The sequence below is a fragment of the Egretta garzetta genome, unplaced genomic scaffold, assembly GCF_000687185.1.
Source record: "Egretta garzetta isolate BGI_Z169 unplaced genomic scaffold, ASM68718v1 scaffold220, whole genome shotgun sequence".
Classification (NCBI taxonomy): domain Eukaryota; kingdom Metazoa; phylum Chordata; class Aves; order Pelecaniformes; family Ardeidae; genus Egretta; species Egretta garzetta.
This window is the reverse complement of record NW_009258414.1, coordinates 6,784,684-6,802,320: the sequence shown is the minus strand read 5'-3', so window position 1 is coordinate 6,802,320 and position 17,637 is coordinate 6,784,684. Positions and strand designations below refer to the sequence as shown.

The following is a 17,637-nucleotide window of genomic DNA, read 5'->3' as shown; positions in this document are numbered from 1 at the left end:
TGCTGAGATATTGGCTATTTATTTTTTGGTTTTTAAAAAAAAAGCTGGCATGAAGTTAGCTTTAGGGAGGTGGCCACGAGTATTTCAGATGAATGCAATAACCCAGTTTTAGATCTCTCTGTTATCAAGAAAATGTATTCAGGAAGTGTAAATAATGAGCCTGCTAATAATATAACGGGAAGCTGGTTCTCAGGTTGATGTACCCACTTCTATTAAAAGTTTGAATATAATTTTTGAAATCCTGTTTAATTATGCAAGATGACATGCTAATGCTAAAATCCTCCGATCACATCAGCTGAAGAAATGCTGGATGTAATAGAAATGAAGGACTGACCTTTCTCAAGTGCAGACTTTTCTCTCCATTATGTGGTTCTGCCAAATCTCCTTTTTTGAGAGGTTAAATTCAAGCAGCCTTTCTCTAAAGGTGTGATTATGCTTTGGTAATCATGAGAACTGCTCAGGTGTTACCTCTTTAACCACTAAGTGGTTGCTTAGCTAGACTTAGACCAGAGTATATAGGGCCTTGGAGTACCAAGCCCTAAATGTTTCTATGATAGAAATTTTCATTTTTAAGTTGGCTATAAGCGTGAAGCTGCTTTTGGTGCTAGAAAAATATGTTTGTAAAGCATTTCCAGAGACTTTTTTTTTTTTTAATGTAATATTTTTTGAAAATACCTGTTTCCTTTATAGTAGAGTGCTACATATATATGACCATAAAGATTCCACTGGGGAATGTGGGGGTTTTTTCAGTGGATGCTCAGATGAGTTCAAAACCAGGAGACCTGTGTTACATCTTCTCTGAGCAGAAGCATATATCATTCTTGTGATGTTTAAAGAAGAAAACAGGTATGGTATGTTAAGTCTTATGTGCAATATTCGCTAGAGTTTTCCATTTCACATGCTTTCAGTTAGGTTTGATAGCCCTAGGTGATGAATAGGATAAAGTAAGTGTAAGAAATATTTTGGAAAAGCTATGAAAATATCAGTTTGGGTTTGGTTAACCACAACATCAGACCTGAGTACTCTTACAGGGTCTGGATGGATTTTGATCATTTTAACATGTACATATAATACATAATTTATTCTTTTTACAATTATTTTGTATCTCTTCAGTTTTAGAAGTGCTTTTTTTCCAATATATATAATTTCACATATTTATGTGATAGCATATGCTATTATGGAAAAATCTGTTCCATAACTTTTGAGGTGTGAAATGGATAAGTAGTCCTGATCACTGTGTTTTAGGCTTGTGTATGTTAGATGCTGATGCATTATCTAGTATTATCCTTAAGTAAGAAACTAGTCTTAATAATACATTAAAAAAACTCCTAAACTTTCAGTTCTCTGTCTAAATGAAGTTCTCTGATGCTTTATACTTCAGTGACAGCATGCCATATTAATTACCTTTTACTTATCGCTGCTAAGTATGGGTTTGTAAGGTCTGTTCTTTTGATCATATATGATAACTCTTTGAGGTTACTGCAACTTTAGTGTTTGTAGAGAAGGTATTTTAAATAACAACTTAGAAACATATGCTCCGTTGAAAATGCCAGTTTTCAAACCAAAGTGACTGCTGATATAATTAAAAATAGCGACTTAATTTTACTGTAGATCACTTGCATCAGAATGTCCTTACTTGTTCAACGATCTCTTCAGCAGCCAATTTTGTGTAAGGGCATTTTGCTTTGTTTTGGGGTTTTGTTTTTCCTTTAAGAATATGAGTATTCCTTACAGCTAAAGTCATTTACTGTGGGAGTTTTCTAGTTCATATCACAGTTAGTAGCGAGGAAGGGGTTAGTAAATTTTGGTTGAAATATGAAGAGCTCAGCTATTGCACTTCTCAGATATTTGCCCTTATTGTTTTAGATTGCATGATGCAATTCTTATTGTAACTTTGGTTTAAAATTTTGGATTAAGCTTGGTTTTTATGTGTGTGGATGAAAGGGGATTAGCACTCCGATTCATTACTGTGCTTGTTGGTGCTTATCAAAGGTCAGCTCTAAATATCTCACTAATCTATTGCAGTCTTCTAGCTGATACGTGGACTCTCTAGAATGCTGCAGCTCTTTAGTGCATTTTGTTATTTGGGGAAATCCCCTTTGAAGATCTGGAACTCAATGCTAAGTTGACTGTAGCATGTGCTGAGTAACCTTGTCCACATACACCTTTTGCTGAAGCTGTAGCATTTGACTATGATGTTATGTGCAACTGGTCTTGCTGGTTTTGTTGTTACTTCATATAACCTTAATCTTTACTTCTGTTAGCCTCCTGAGAAAAATATCTGAAAGTCTCAGCTACTTTAGAGCAGAAAACTATCATTCATTAGTCACTGGTTGCTTTGGGGTGGGGCTTTTAGTAACTTGTTCATTGCCTCAGAACATAACTGTGAATTATTTCAAAGGTAAAACAGTGTAGTAGAGGGAATAGTAGAGAGGAAGAATCAGTGTGTAAGATGATAATAGAAAGTACGGCCACAAAAAAAATCCTTCTCTATAGACAGTAGGCCTACATCTAGAAATTCATAGTTACACATGATGTCTGAGAAGTCAGATGGGTTCACATTTTCTACTGCTGTGTTTTTAGGGCTTGATCTTATGCTCATTTTAGTTTGGTGGCAAACTTTCCTTCTAACATCAGTGGGGCCAAATACAGCATATAAAGATATTAGATATTTATTAGATATTTATTCCCAAAATTAGATATTTATTCCCAAACAAAACTATTTCCAAGTGTGTAATTTTTTGTACAGTGTTTTCTTATTCATTATTACATATTTATTTTGTTGGCAAATAGGCACAATTTCTGTTGCCAGCACCAAGGCCTATGCATTTGAAATTAAATGGGTGAACAACGAAGGTATAGCAAGGCGACAGGGGATGGCCAAAGAATTCAGCTAAAGAGAATGAGCAAGTACCCTTTCAGCTTTTTGTCTTTTATTTAGACAACCTGGATTTACTTTAAGTTAAACCTGCCAATGAAGTTTGGTTTTGTATTACAGCCTAAATAATGTTAACACTGCTTGGTTTTATATGCTTTTCTGCACCTTAGTGATGACATAATGGTGATTTTTACAGATGATGCTATTTCAGGTGGAGATTATGGTTATTGATGCTTTAATTAAGGAGCTTGGATAGTAAACAATCTTCTCACATACAAAGATGTAATCACTCATGTTTTCACACAATATTAAACTTAATAGGTATTATGTAATTAAATGGAGTAATTAGTTCCATAATTCAAAACTCAAAATTTAGCTGTTTAACAAAAATCATCAATCCTCTCGGGAACAAAAGTGTAACTATATTATATTTTTGTCATATTTAGTACTTACGGTAATGGATAGATTTTTAGCATGGACGTGAAGAAATATCTGCTGAAGAGCTCAATGAACACACGAAATAGTTTCATATATGTTTAGATGAATGCAATTGAAGTTAGATAAATTAAGTTCCAATTAATCCAATTCCATAGGTCCCCATCTCCATGATTGTGCTAGTAACAACTTAATGTAGGGTTTGCTGTGAAAGGAATTACTGTGCTAAAAATGCTCCTCTCCCCTCCTTTTCTTTCTACAGGGTTAATTTTAAGCTGGATCATGTCATTAATCCTGTTTACAACATGGCTTTATGTATAGTCTTACCAGCTCAACAGATGGCTCATGAATCCTGCAAAGAGGGCAGGGAATTTTTGAGTGGTTTTGCTGGTGGAAGGGAAAAAGTTGCATAGAATCTCTTGGAGGAAATAGCTCTCAGAGCATTTAAATTTGTGTTTTAACAATACCAGTTGGGGGGGAAAAAAAAAGTGTTCTTTTTTTATTCTGTATTTGAATTGTGGGACTGTAGATAGCTATGTACAACCCAGGCTTGTACAGATGCCCAGCTGTTGGGGCAAGTGGTTAGTATAGCATAAACCTGTAAGAAAAGCAAGTGAACTGACTCGGATAATAAAATACCTAACAGCTTTTCTAATCCTAAACTTCTTGTGTGGATAGATTAGTAAGGCCTGTGCGTCTCCCTGAAATTTTTCAAGTACAGCAGAATTTGCTTTGATCTCATACCACTGTGATGTTTGCTGCTTTTTGCCAATGATGTGAATTGCCTTGTGTAGTTCTGCTTGTCAGCTTGATTTCTGCAGAATACCTGCAGCTTTAATTAGAGCAAAGTCAACGTATTCTTAAGAACTATGAATTCTGTAAAATTTTGTGCTTCATCAGCAAATGAAAATTCAAGTTACAGTCTGTTTTGAAAAATCAAGCTCCAGTTCTAACCTGGCAGAAAGCTCTCTTTCAAAGTACCCTAAAACTGCAAATACAGGATTTAGTGATGTCTACTTGATTTAAAAAAAAAAAACCAACAAGCACCCCCCCAAAAAAAACCCAGAAAACAAACAAAAAACCTAAACCAAAATCAATTATCTCCCCCAAAAAACCTGTTTCCCCATTCTGGATTCTTGAAACAACTGTTCCTCATTTCAGTCTCAAGGGTGTCTTGTTGAAGTGGGAGGAAAAAATGTTCCAAAGATCTTAGAAAAAAATCCAGATTATATTGGAAAGCAATGAAGAGAGTATTATGATTGTAATGCTAAGAGAATCTTGACTCCACACACACACTATGATGATTTATAAAACCTTATTCTCTTATTGTTATTTTTCTTTTCCTTCCTTCTTTCATTTGTTTCTTCAAAAATAGATGCCAGAGTATATTGAATGAAAGCCAGATTGTTCAGGTTCTTTATCCATATAACCTCATAAAATATGCTAAATGGGAGCATAACTACATGGACACTAAAACCCCATAGTTTGGTTGTATGTGAACAGCATAAGCACATTGCTTAAAGTCCAAATGCTTATTCTGGCATTTGAAAATTATCTGAATTGGTAGTGATAAATATGGTGGAGTAATACAGTCCCCCTAATGTTCCCTTTTTCAAGCCAGAAAGCTGCTTTTTGACACTTAAGACTCCTGGAGGGTTGACCTAACTACCTTAGTGTGCTCTGTGTTTTGTGCAGTTCAGAGCCTGCTACCCAAGGCAAGATTTTATTTAGATGGAATAGCATTACTGAAAGTGTAGATTAGGATCAACAAAAAGATTGAATCTTAAGTCAGGAAAGAAAAGGTGAAGATTCTTGATTGAGCAAAGTAAAGTTCATAAAAATAAAATCAGAAACTCACAGAGCCTATGGAGCACTGGAGAGAGCGCAGCAATTGCCGTTTGATTCTTTTCTTATATGCCTGATATATTCTCCATCTTCCTTTGGTTTTTCCCACTCCTGGTTTTCTAAACCTTTTAAGTCTTGCAGCAATTGACTTTATCTTCTTGCAGGTCTGCAGTGAGGAAAAACTGAAACTGGAAAGTACATGTAGTATTTAAAAATAGTAATAGTGGTAATAAAATAATGATATGATTAATAAATTATTAAAAGTATAGCTGATGGAATAACAACTCCAGTAACTGTATTCTGAGATGACCGGCAAGGTTTGTACACCACATAAAATCTGGTACCCATTTGCAAAGTACTGTGCCTAGTAACTTATTCTACTAAAAATTCTCCTGAGTAGAATTTTCCAGAAAGGTACATTTGAAAATATTAAGAAACAGAATATCCATCGCTTTTCCAGGGTGCTTGTTCTTCTGTCTAATAACATTCACTGACAGGTTTTCAGTGTTCTGGTGTTTGTTTGTTTTTTAAAGCACCTAATTTCCATCTTTTTGTCTGGCTTCAACTTTCAACCAGTCTTACATTGCTAAATTAAAGTTCTTCAGGTCCTGATATTTTCTTCTTTGAACAGGTACTAATAAATTGTAGCTGTATCGCTTAAGTCTTATTTTTGAAAGCTAAACGAATTGAGGAGATTATCTCATGATAACACTTTTATGCATCCTCAGATTATTTTTTTAACAACCTAAAATTGTAGGCATCAAAATTGGGTGCAGTATTTAAGTACCACTTCACCCGTGCTACATCCGGAGGTAAAATCACTCCCCTATTTCTGTCAGTACATTCTTACATATTTATCTAAGGGTCAAGTTGTATCTTTCACCATAACATTATATCCTGGGGCTCGTATTAAGTTGCTGGACCATCTCAAGTCTTTTTCAGAGTATCTGATTTCCCTGATGTGTGCCCCCATTCTGAAAGTATGCCCTACAGTCCTTGTTCCTGAACGTGTAAAATGTATTTGGCCATTTAAAAAATGCACTTCTCTGAATGGGTGGGTCAGGCTTATTAAATGATCCAGATTGTGCTGTACGGTTGCCCTAATGTCATCATTATTTACATTTTTCCTGATCTTTCTGTAATCTGACCATTTTATTTGCAGTGATCTAACATTTAAAACCAGCTGAGATTTTTAATGAAGGACAGAATGAAATTGTGGTAATTGTATGTCAGAAATGAATCACCTGCCCATGGACGGGAATAATGAAGATATACAAAAACTTGGTTCAAAGGAAGCAATGAAAAAAAAAGATTGATAAGATTATAATGATACAAGAAACAAATGGAGTTCAAGAATGGCTTGCAATGTGAAAATGAGCTTTTTTTTAGTCTTGCGGAGGCAGGCAAGGTGTAAATGCAGGATGTTGGAACTGATCAGGAAGGGGAGAAGGGACTACTGTCTCATGTAGTTAAGAGATCAAAAATATAAGAAAGACTAATAACTGGAACTAGACATCTTTTGGCCTGCTTCTCTCTTTTAAAGATTAAATTTAAGTATCACCTTAATACATTTTTCCATAAATTTAAGACACTGGGAAAAACCAGCGTTCTTCACAGATCATAGTTTTGGGATTTTTAGGTTGTTTTTTCAGGCATGCGTACTATTTCTGTGATGGTGTTAAGCTATGTAAGAATGCTTTTTCTTTTTTTCACCCTCTGTTAATGGAGGAAGCCTGTTGGTGATGGCAGCCTCACTTGGTTTCAGAAGCTTAGAGTGTGAAGTCACTAGCTTCCTATTTTGATAACTGAATATCATATATTGTATAGGTTCAAAGCATATAATATAGCATCCAGTTTGATCTATGGTATTTTCTAGATATGCTTTCATTTTAAAAGAAAAAAAAAAAAGAAAAATCAACTCTTCCCTCTCTCCTGCTAACAGATTGATTATATTCTCTTCACAACTATGTTAGAAAGCTTTCTGCATTGTTGTTGCGATGCAATCACGGTTAGACAAGATCGTTTCCTAGAGGTGAAGTTTTGCATAATGTCTCAATAGCATTATTACTTGAACAGGAATCCCCTGGCTTTCCTTTGGAAGTTAATTAGAGTCTGTGCAGGGAATGAGTCAGACTGAATCGTGTGGCTGAGGGTGTGTGTTGATTACAGAACTGAAATCATACTAATGGCTTCTCTTAGTCTGTTGGTAAAAACAATTACTGGCTGGTATTTTTGAAATAAATGTAAAGCTGTGAAATGCCATTTTAAGAAATACTGTGCTTAAAATAACGTTATGAAAATAATATACACAAAGAAATGGTGGCCTTCATGCCCTTCCATCTTTTTGGCTGCATGTGTTTTGGAGACAGTGACTTTGGGACCTGTACTTGGGAGAGACTTTTTGTGAGGGCATAAAAATGACTTCACTGAAGTGAAAATGCTGTAAATGCTTTCTAATATTATAGATCATATGAATTGGTTCAAAATATTCGGAAAACAGAAGGACATACCTTTTAAAGACATGGGGATAAGTTTTTTGTGCCCTCTGTTACTGAGGTAAGCATTGCATTTTAACTCGTGCATGTTCACTGTCCATCAAAAAGAGCAAATTCAGGGTTAAAGCGAGCCATGAATGAAAGGACAGACTTTTGTGATTTTTCTTTCTTTCCATCTGAGAAAAGGCTTTCGCTTGGGCTTTTAGACTCCTGGGTGGCTCTGAATTGCAGAAGTTATCAATAGGAGATTGTGATGGAAAGTTGAACACAGAAGACCTTACTGCTGTGTATTTTACAGGAAGATGAGGATAATCTTCCTAAGAAGATTTCACTCGCATTAATAATACTTTGAATAATGGTGTGATGGCTGCAGGGCTCTCCCAGATGGTATCAGAGAATTTATTATCCCATTGATACCTGTAAATTTTACTTTCCGCTGTGTGGTGATTCTCTTTCAATTTGTCAGTTCCTTCCTTTTATATATCAGCTATTAGCTGTGGTTCAACGCAGTGATCTTTATTGGAATATTAGGAGAAACTCTCTTTATATATTCATGTATTTCCAAAGAATAGCATTCTTCATCATGATAGCATGAATTTGCAGATTACTAATTTGTTATTATGCTAGCAGTTGCTTGGCAAATTAAAACTTTCTAGCAAAGGGTATTTAGATGGTCCTTAGACTGTCGCATAGACATTAGAATACTATCCCCAGCTCTGACGCTATGTTGCTTTGAGCGCTAAACTTGCACTATACTGCAGTCAGATAGTGTTCCTTCTTTCGCAGCCTTCTGCTTAGTAATTGGTTGAATTGGTATTAGATGAGAACTCTGATTTAGCCTTCCTCTTTTAAAGAAGGCATACCCAACACACAACCAGCAGTGCCAGCCTTGACCATTGCCTCCTAAGGTCAGGGCCTGGAAGGTGTTATTAAACTTTAATTGCCCTGGCCAGCCTCACCTGGGACTTCCACCCCCCACTGCCTGGAGCCTGCTGGAAGCCCAACCTTGGGCCTTGGGTCCCTGCCCTAGCTATGCTGTGGGTGTGCTGGTCTCTGGATGGACCTTGGACCTGTGTTGTAGGCACTGTCTCCTGGCTGGGCACCTTGGACCAGGTACACCATAATCTTGTCTCATCCTGTTCCCTCTTGTTCCTGACTGGCCTCCCAGGACTCATTTCATGATTTACGTTGTCTGTGGCTGTTGATAGACCCTGTTACCAGCACCCAGTTCTGTGCATTGCATTCGAATGCTGGGATCTGTAACCTGTTGATGAGGGCCCTGCCAGTGCTGGGGTCGCCTTTGGCTCCCAGCTCACCTTCCCTTAAGGGAGCCATTGGCTCTCGCTGTTCCCTGACACCTGGTAAAACTACAAATCCCACTGAAGTACAGATCTGAGTCAGGAAGAAGCTATAGTTCGGTAGCACTTGTGTAGTTATAAAGGCTTGAAGGTTACAGAATGACTGGTATTTCAGATGAGCCATTTGGAGTCATCACAACATAGCAGAAAAGTAATGAATATAACTGACAAATCCATGTTTTCTTCAGTGCTATGATTCATATAAATGCCAGTCAAGGAAGAAAAGGACATTAAGTGCTTTTTCCTTTTTAGAAAAGCATATTTTTTAACCAACATTTTAAGGATTATCCCAGGTACATATCAGTGGCAGACGGTTCCCTCTGAAGCTTTGCTTTGCTGTACTGTTCCCTGCACTGTGTGATGTTCCTTTATTCTGATCTTCCTGTTTGCTTTATGGAAGAAAGAACCTTGGTGTGGGGATTTTTTTATGCTCTTGCCAAGCACCACCTGCTACAGTGTTTTAGCATCTGCTGTTCTTCTTCCATCATGAGATCTAGTGCTAGGCTCTATAGTCATCATACGACCCACTACCTATGTCACCCGTTCCTGTTGTGCTTGCTATGTCACGAAGAAACAGAATCTATCTCAGAAAAGTTGAGTACCCTATCTAGGAAAATCATAGCATATAAATAAAATTCCTACAGGAGATTTAGTTTTAAATCATGTTTGTGATTCTGTGGTGATTTCATCTTCAGACACATGCGGAGTTTTGAGGTGTTTCTGCATCCGCACAGACCTTTACTTCTTGTGTGTTAACTGGGCTAACAGAGAAGCCAAACCTCTGAACCCTGAACGCTGTGATTGTGTCCCACGCATCGCCCCCTGACTCTCAGTTTCCACATTCTGTTACATTTCATATTACTTCAGAAGATTACCTGTAAAACCTCTGAGAGTTTGAGCAAAAGAAGTTCAATACCTTGGTTTTCAAAATTTCTGTTTAAAATTAGGATTGCTTGCTGGAAAACTTAAATTTGAAGAGACTGCTGAAAAGCAGGACCCTTTTAGTCAGGTCATTACTGTATGTCTTCACCGGAGATTGACTTGCTATCAAGTGTTGATATGAGGCATACAGGTCTCTTGATCTTTAAAGCAAAATTTAGAAACCTTCCAACAGCTGAAATTCATTGAAAGAAACTTGTAATATAGAGAATTCATGTGCTATTGTTTTGGTCCTTCTGTCTCCTTGCTTTGTTCTGGGACTAGAACAGAATTACAAAATAAGCTCGGCATAGAGGCGGGAGCTGCTTGACTGAATTTTAGGTTCTCCTTTTTTCCCCCCTTTTAATGTTCAAACCGTGCAAGTGCCTATCTCATGCTTTGCCAAGAAGGTTCCCGGCTTCCCTCTTTTCCCTTTCTTTTTCTTCAGCCTATTATTCTGATAGCACATTCCCTGGAAACCACTAATTCAGAAATTAAGGTGCATAGCTGAACCCTGAAATTACTTTAGAGATGTAAAAATACATGCAGGTACAAAATAATTGGTGAGTATATGTTACTATGAATTAAGTGCTGTGGCAGGAGATGACAGGTCGCAGATGAGCTGTTATTAGATTTTCCTGCTGCAGTCATTTATCCACTCATTTTTCATCCCTTAACAATAGAGTTGCATTTTGATAACAAGTTTAATTTGTCTGCTAATGATTCATTTCAGTACTTGGATATCTACATCCATTTAGGAAGCTGTGGCCTGTACACAGTACAGGAAAAATGCTGAAAAAAGAGCATGATTGAGTTTAAGTGCAGTATTCATTGCAACTGTTTTACAAGTAATTGCCTAATTTGAGCATTATATGCTCCTCTGTTAAACTGTGTTATACATAACATCATTTGTCTTTTGTCTGCTGAGTTGAAAATATAATGTAAAATAAATAACTTCTTACTAGAGGAGATCAGGAGGATATTCTTTACAGGAAGTCTGTCTGGAGCATTGTCTGAAATTGAAGTGTTAGCAGACAGTTTATGTAACAAATGGGTGGACAATAAGAAATTGTTACAAACTGTTGTACTAAAAGAATTCTAAAAGTTCTAAAACCATAACAAACAAAATGCCCACAAAACACACCAAAACCTCAAATATGAGATAACGGATATATAATCTTTTATTCAAGTAAGTCATAGTACCAGAGGGATAGAAGATTGCAAGTGATATAAATCTTTAAGAGGGGTTCTCGTGTGACTGTGGTATACTGGAGACATACATCTCATTTCCCTGCTAGGCACGTTTGGTAGAAACTAATGTTAAGAATTAAGTTACATGAATAAATATAATACAATGGGAAAAATCAATATGGCTTTTAGGAATGTACTCATGCCTCCTAAATCATAGAATGTTTTGGGTTAGAAGGGACCTTTAGAGGTAATTTAGTCCAACCCCCCTGCAGTGAGCAGGGACATATCAGAGTTCTTTGTTGGACTTGGTGAGCATGCAGATAAAGGCATCTTTGATCTTGATGGTATTGGCTAGGAGTAAATTATGAGGATTCAGATTTATGGAGTATAACCAGCATGATTGAGTTTTTTGTGATACGTTGTTTAACATCTACTGGCCACCAGGGGCAAGGGAAAGACTACTGGCCTAAGAAAGACTTCCAAGTTTGATGAAACAGGTAATTCTTCCTGTCTTAGCACAGTAAGATTCTCATGAGAATTTCTATAGACCAAGTTTAATTGCCACTGCATGCTGTTAGAATTTCCTTTCACTGAAAAAAGGGGCATAGACTTGATTCACTGCCTTACTCACGAGAAAAGCAAAAGGAGACTTTCTCTTGAAAACAGAGTCTGAAACTTTAATTTTGTATTTACTGTCTTTTACTGTTTTCAGGTGGAGGAGGAGTTGTAAACCTTACACAAAACTTTATATTTAAACTTTACTCCTCAAGGTATACGTATGTTGGAGATTTTCAATGTATGACTTGTCATGCTTTCGATAGGTGGAAGATGTGTGCGTTGATGGCCATTTTGGACTGGATGGGCAGATTTATACAGTAATGCCAATGTTAGATTTGACATTGGCTCTTCTGCAGTGGCACTGGTCATGTTGTGACACACATTCTGGGAGTTGATTGGGCCTTGGCAATATTTTAAATGAAAATCTGCTTTCTTGTACACCTTCTGACTAAATCTCCAATTTGGTTTGCTGTTACTGGATTGTTGCGTGCTGCTTGTGAATGACTTTGGTAGGTTTTAGAAGAAACTGAAAGAATTCAGAATGTGCGTAGTAAAAGAACACTTCAGCTTCTTTGACATATCTGGTGGGAGATTCCTATGAAGACAGTATTACAGATTAAATTAATCTGACGTGACTGCCATCATAACAGAAGAGCATTAATGAACATTCCCTCTTTGTAACAGCAGAATATCTTTGATGCATAATGGTTAGGTCCCTACAAGTAGTGCTTCATAATCTTCTCAACAGTGTAGTCCTTTGATTCACTCTTTCTTTCTGTCTTAATGTTAGTTATAAATATCAGCTATAAATTTAATTCAACATATATAGGGAGGAAAAAGCCTCACAAGCAACCAAAGTTAAATAACACAGCAGCCAGATCTACAAGTGTTTGTGTACTGATTATTCTTTAGTGTGTAGGACTTGAGGATAAACAGGTTTTTGAAAAAAAAAATTATACTAAATTTTGAAATCACATTTACATAGCTCCTAACTTGTATTGCTGTTAAAAAAATAAAAGCCCCAATGCACACAAACAACCACACCCCCCCTTCTAATTATCAACACCAATACTTGGTTACATCTTCCAATTCATGTTCTTTATACTCTGAAACCTTAGATATGGTTTGGCTTCCATGGCAAAACTCTACACTTAAGCAAATGGTTTTGCACTTCCAGGCCTACTTTAGTTATTGCGTTTATGATGCTTATAGTCATAATCATTGTCCACGAAGTTTCACAGGCTGGAAAAAAAGTGTATTAAAGTTAAGTAAAGTCTGAGGTAATAGCAGATCGTTTTGTGTTATATAACAAGCACTTCAAACTTGCTAGAAAAATGTGATGACTTTAGTAATCTGATAAAACTGATAAATCTGAAAATGCTCAATTTTACACTATATTAATATAATGTGATGTGAAAAGTGCCTGACTAACCCAGAAATTATGCTAGCAACTTATACTGGTAGTTGCATACGTGCTAAATTCAGTGGCAGTGAATTAAATATCTCCTAAGGCACTCGAAACTTGACAAGGCAAAGGATAATTCTTATGAAAGCTTGTATGAGCAGATGTAACCAGAAAAGAGAACTGTCCCTGTGGGACACCTCACTTGTTATATACAACTCCACTTTATTTTTTTTTTTTTGTGTATAGGTCTGTCGTAAAGAGAAACCTGTTCATCAGTAACACTTGAGATTCTGTCATCGTGTCCCCAATGCTACTATTACTCCTTTTCATTTTTTCCAAAGAAGAGTCTTAGATGTAAAACCAGCAATTTCTGATAAATCTTGAATTGAAATCAGAATTGCAGTGAGCTGAGCAGAAAACGAGATCAATACCATCATCTAAATTTTGTGAAGTTTTTTTTTTCTGGAAAATGAGAAAGGGGAAACACCGCTGATGGAGCAGGATGCATTGCATGAAACACCTAGAAGCAATACCTGTAACTTTTCTGAGTAGTGCTGTTATAAATTTGTCTTGCTGATTTGATTTTGATCTTGTTAAAGAATGAAATTTCACATACTTTTAGAAAAATTTTGCATGGTTCTTCAGCTGACCATTCTGTCAGTGGAAGGGAGAGCAAGATGCATCTCCTTCTCTGTTTGGGCCACTCTAGATGCTAGTGTCGTTTAGGGAAGGAGGTACTAGAATATGCAAACAAAATGTGGATGGGTGACACAACTTGTAGGGCTCTGGGTTTAAGAAGAATCCAGTGTGGCATTCCAGACTTTTAAAACAAAAAGAGAAATATGAAATAATGATGATAAACAGTTTTTAGAGTGCCCTTCAAGCCTTTTAAATTTGTGGCAAAATCTAAGAACTGTGGGGTTGCATAGCAGTAATAAAGTTGATGATTGAGGAACCTTTGGCAGATTTACAACAGAAAAGGAAATCGCCACAGATCTTTGGCTAATTTTGGAATGAGTGAATGAAAATATTGGAAATGTATTTCCCAGTTCACTTGAGATTTGTATTTCCCTGCCTCACAGCCCCATCTCTTTGCTGTCGGGAAGCAATCACTCAGTCATTAGAGTACTCTGGTTCTTCCTGCTTCCACTTTTTTCCCCTCTCCTCTAACAGATGACTCCCCACTCCGTAGCAGTAATCTGTTAATAGTTCCCAGTTGGTGTGACCTGTATTACTGCATTTCATTCCATTTCTAGTGGTCTAGCTCTCAAAGTCACACAGTTCTGTTCAGGCAATATTTCAGTCTTTCTATTGACACAGCCTTTGAAGTTTATTGTCAATGTGTTTCATGAGCACACTCTGCCTGCTATGACTATGAAAATGAAAGGGAGCAGTTTTGATGGAATGTGAAAGAAGCCAATTTAAAAAAGCCAGCAGAAAGGAAATGTGTGCAGGAGGAAGAGAAAATACACCATGAGACTTGGAAGGGAAAGTGGCGGAGGAGCTATAAAGAGTTTGGAGGTGGATTCCCAGGGAGACTTGATGTTTTTCAAGAGAGAAGCAGAGAGTGCTTAAGATCAAAAAGGACGGAGCAATTAAAGGATAATGAGAGTAAGAGTGGAAAAGGTATTTGTACATGTGTGATAACTTGACTATACAAAATGGAACTGGGAGGTAAAGGTAAATTTGAGGAAACTTTTTATCAGTTTCTACATTTAAGTTCAGGGTATGGCAGCAAACCCAGTAGCATACAAATGAAATTGTTTTTAAATGATCTGAGCAGCTCTTGCTCACATTCTTACCATTCAGTGTCTGTGAAGTGAGCAGGGTGAAATCTTGCAAGTCTTCCTGGAAGATGAACGTGGAATGACGAACCTTTCAGCTGAGGTCTGATGCTCTTAAAAACTTCACAGGGACCTTTCACATCAACAGTCATGTTCTTGCTTGCACTTCTGAAAAGACTGAACTTGCACTAGGGGTGGGTGTAGCAATTTGAAAACGAGCTGTCTCTCCTCAGGGTGCATGGTTAAGAAGGCACTATAACTGGAGAAGCAGCTTATATCTATTCTGCTTACTGAAATGAGACAGAAACTGGAGTTTGCGCACACTGTGAGTCCATTTTGGTTTTCAGTTATGGAAACAATGGTGAAATGCTTCATATATTTTTGAGAGGTCGTAGTTATGCTTCCTCCTGAAATTTCTCAAAGATTTTTTTTTTTTTGCTGCAGTTGGAAGCTGACTTTTCTGTTGACCCATCTTGTGATCAGAGATTGAAACTGTGCAGAGATATGGAGGCCTACAGATTTATTGCAGCAAGAGAAGTGGCTGTAGGAGAATTATGAGAACACTTTAGGTTAAAATAATTGAAAACCAAAGACTGAGAAAATTTTTATGCTAGGGCACAACTGAATTTAGGAGAAATATAAATAGAATTTATTATTTTTGGTTTATTAACTTGTTAATAAAGCTTTTGAAGGGGATGAATTTTTACATGGCATTGGCATGCTGTTTTGCAGGGAGGGGAAAAAAGGGAATACCATGGACTTGCAGACTGGAATTAAAATTGTTTAGATGGTAATAGTAGACTGCAAAAAGGCAGGGGCTGCAAATTGCATCATTACTGTGCTCTCAGCAGCCGTTCAGCTTCACATTAGTAGAAATGGTAACAGAAATTGCAGGTTAGGAAATAGGAGTTAGAGCTGACATTGCAGGATGCAAATGGAATAAGCAGAAGGGTAGTCTAAAACCAGAGGTGCTGAGACTAAGAAATGGGAGTACGGAGGGCTTAAAAGAAAAAAGAAAGGGATGTTAAGATAGCATTTGCAAAATGAACAAGAGCTGTGTGGGAGAACAAGTAGAGTTAAAGAGCAAGCGACAGAATGTGTGAATACATAATACATAGTAATTTGAATTTTTTGGCATGAAGAATGTGATAAAGACGTGGTAGACCAAGTGGATGTAATTTTCATGTCTCATTTACAATACTTGGTTGAATTTATTTTGATTATGAACACTTGTGAACTAAAATACGTTAGAGGAAAATGCGCCTTGAACAGTGCTTACTGCAAATATTGAAAAATTATTTTCGAAAAACAAAGGGCAAAGTGTGTGTCATAAATTTTCCTTTAGCCTCTCAGTGGCCATGAAGATTTTGGTGGAGGACTATGTGGTATGTGTGCTTTCATTTCTGGTTAGAGAAGATTCTAATTTTTCCCAGTTAATTAAGCCCATGCATGAAAACTGTTAAAAGACACGGGGACTATTTCTAGTTCTCCCACTGCTCTTCAGTGTGATTGCATGAAAACTTCTTTACATCTCTTTGGTTCAGTTTTCCTACCTGTGACATAGGGAATTAGTGAGCTCTGAGCTTTGCTAACAAAGAAAGTACTACATAGATAATACATATAATATGTAAAGTAATAATACCTATTTTAGGTTTATATGTCTGTGCTTCTTGAGGATTTGTAAGCTAAGAAGCCAGAGCTAACCTTGGAGCGTCTCGGGAAAGTAAGCTGCAAATTTAGCAGCTTTGCATCAGGCGCCCAGTGCTGCAGGTTCCCCATCAGTCGAAGCTGATCTAACGCTGTGCTGTCACAGACAGCAGTGGTTCTGTCATTATCCTGGCAATACGCTGCCCCATAACAGGGTTAAACTTATTCTCACTCATACATTGGTGAACTCTTACATCTCACTGCACAGCTTAGCAGTTGTGAGTGTGGATGGCAGGAGAGGGGATCAGAAGGTGCAGCCAAGAGCTGAGGCCAGCAGCACCACTGCCTTTTTCTGCAGGAAGGTGACTGTAACTGTGGAAGTTTGTTCAGCCTAGAAATTTTTCCTTTTTTTTTTTTTTATTTCAAGTGCATTTGAGCTCTCCCATTGCTTTTTGCCCGTTGGACAGGCTTTGGAAAAGAGAGTTGTCATTTCTGCTGGGTTTAAAAAGATTAACAAAAGAGCTGTTCATTCACAGCGCTTCTGCCTGTCGCTGACTTAGCAGAAGAGTTTTGTCAGTACTGTCTTGAAGAAATGATGAAATATTGGAAATATTTTGATCAATATTAGACTTGGAACAGAAACAGTTTTCTGAGAAGCTTATGGAGCTACATATTTAATTGGCTGGAAGTTCATGTCACATGCGTATTCATTGTGAGAAATGAGATCCTTAAGAAGGGGTGAGCTCTGAATTCTGTGCCCCTACCTAGATTGATTAATCTTCATGTATTTTTACCTAAAATTCTAAGATTATCTCTAAAATAAACTTCTGTGTTCTCAAATGGAATTTACTTCAGTCTGACAACACTCCTCAAACCGGCATGCATGTCTCTGCAGCAGCAACTGATGATTTGGAGTAGTTCTGGAACACGTGCGTGATCACAGAAGCCAGTGTTCAATCCCCTCAACTCAAACAAGCACAGAAAAAGATAGAATGGGAGATGTCACCTTTCTGCTGTCACCTCTGTTTCTAGTCCTTGGAAATGGAATTACCTTTCCCCATTTGGTATAGCTGTCCAGTGCAGTTTCACACAGCTCTTTCTCTGACACAGACACATTCTGCCT

The 17,637-nt window shown here is 37.3% G+C and overlaps 1 protein-coding gene across 1 annotated transcript in view; it reads left to right on the top strand.

Annotated features, from left to right (window-relative positions):
• Positions 1 to 17,637, top strand: part of LOC104130068 (connector enhancer of kinase suppressor of ras 2) — a 205,563-nt gene that overhangs the window by 36,227 nt on the left and 151,699 nt on the right. The gene's annotated exons all lie outside the window — the stretch shown is intronic.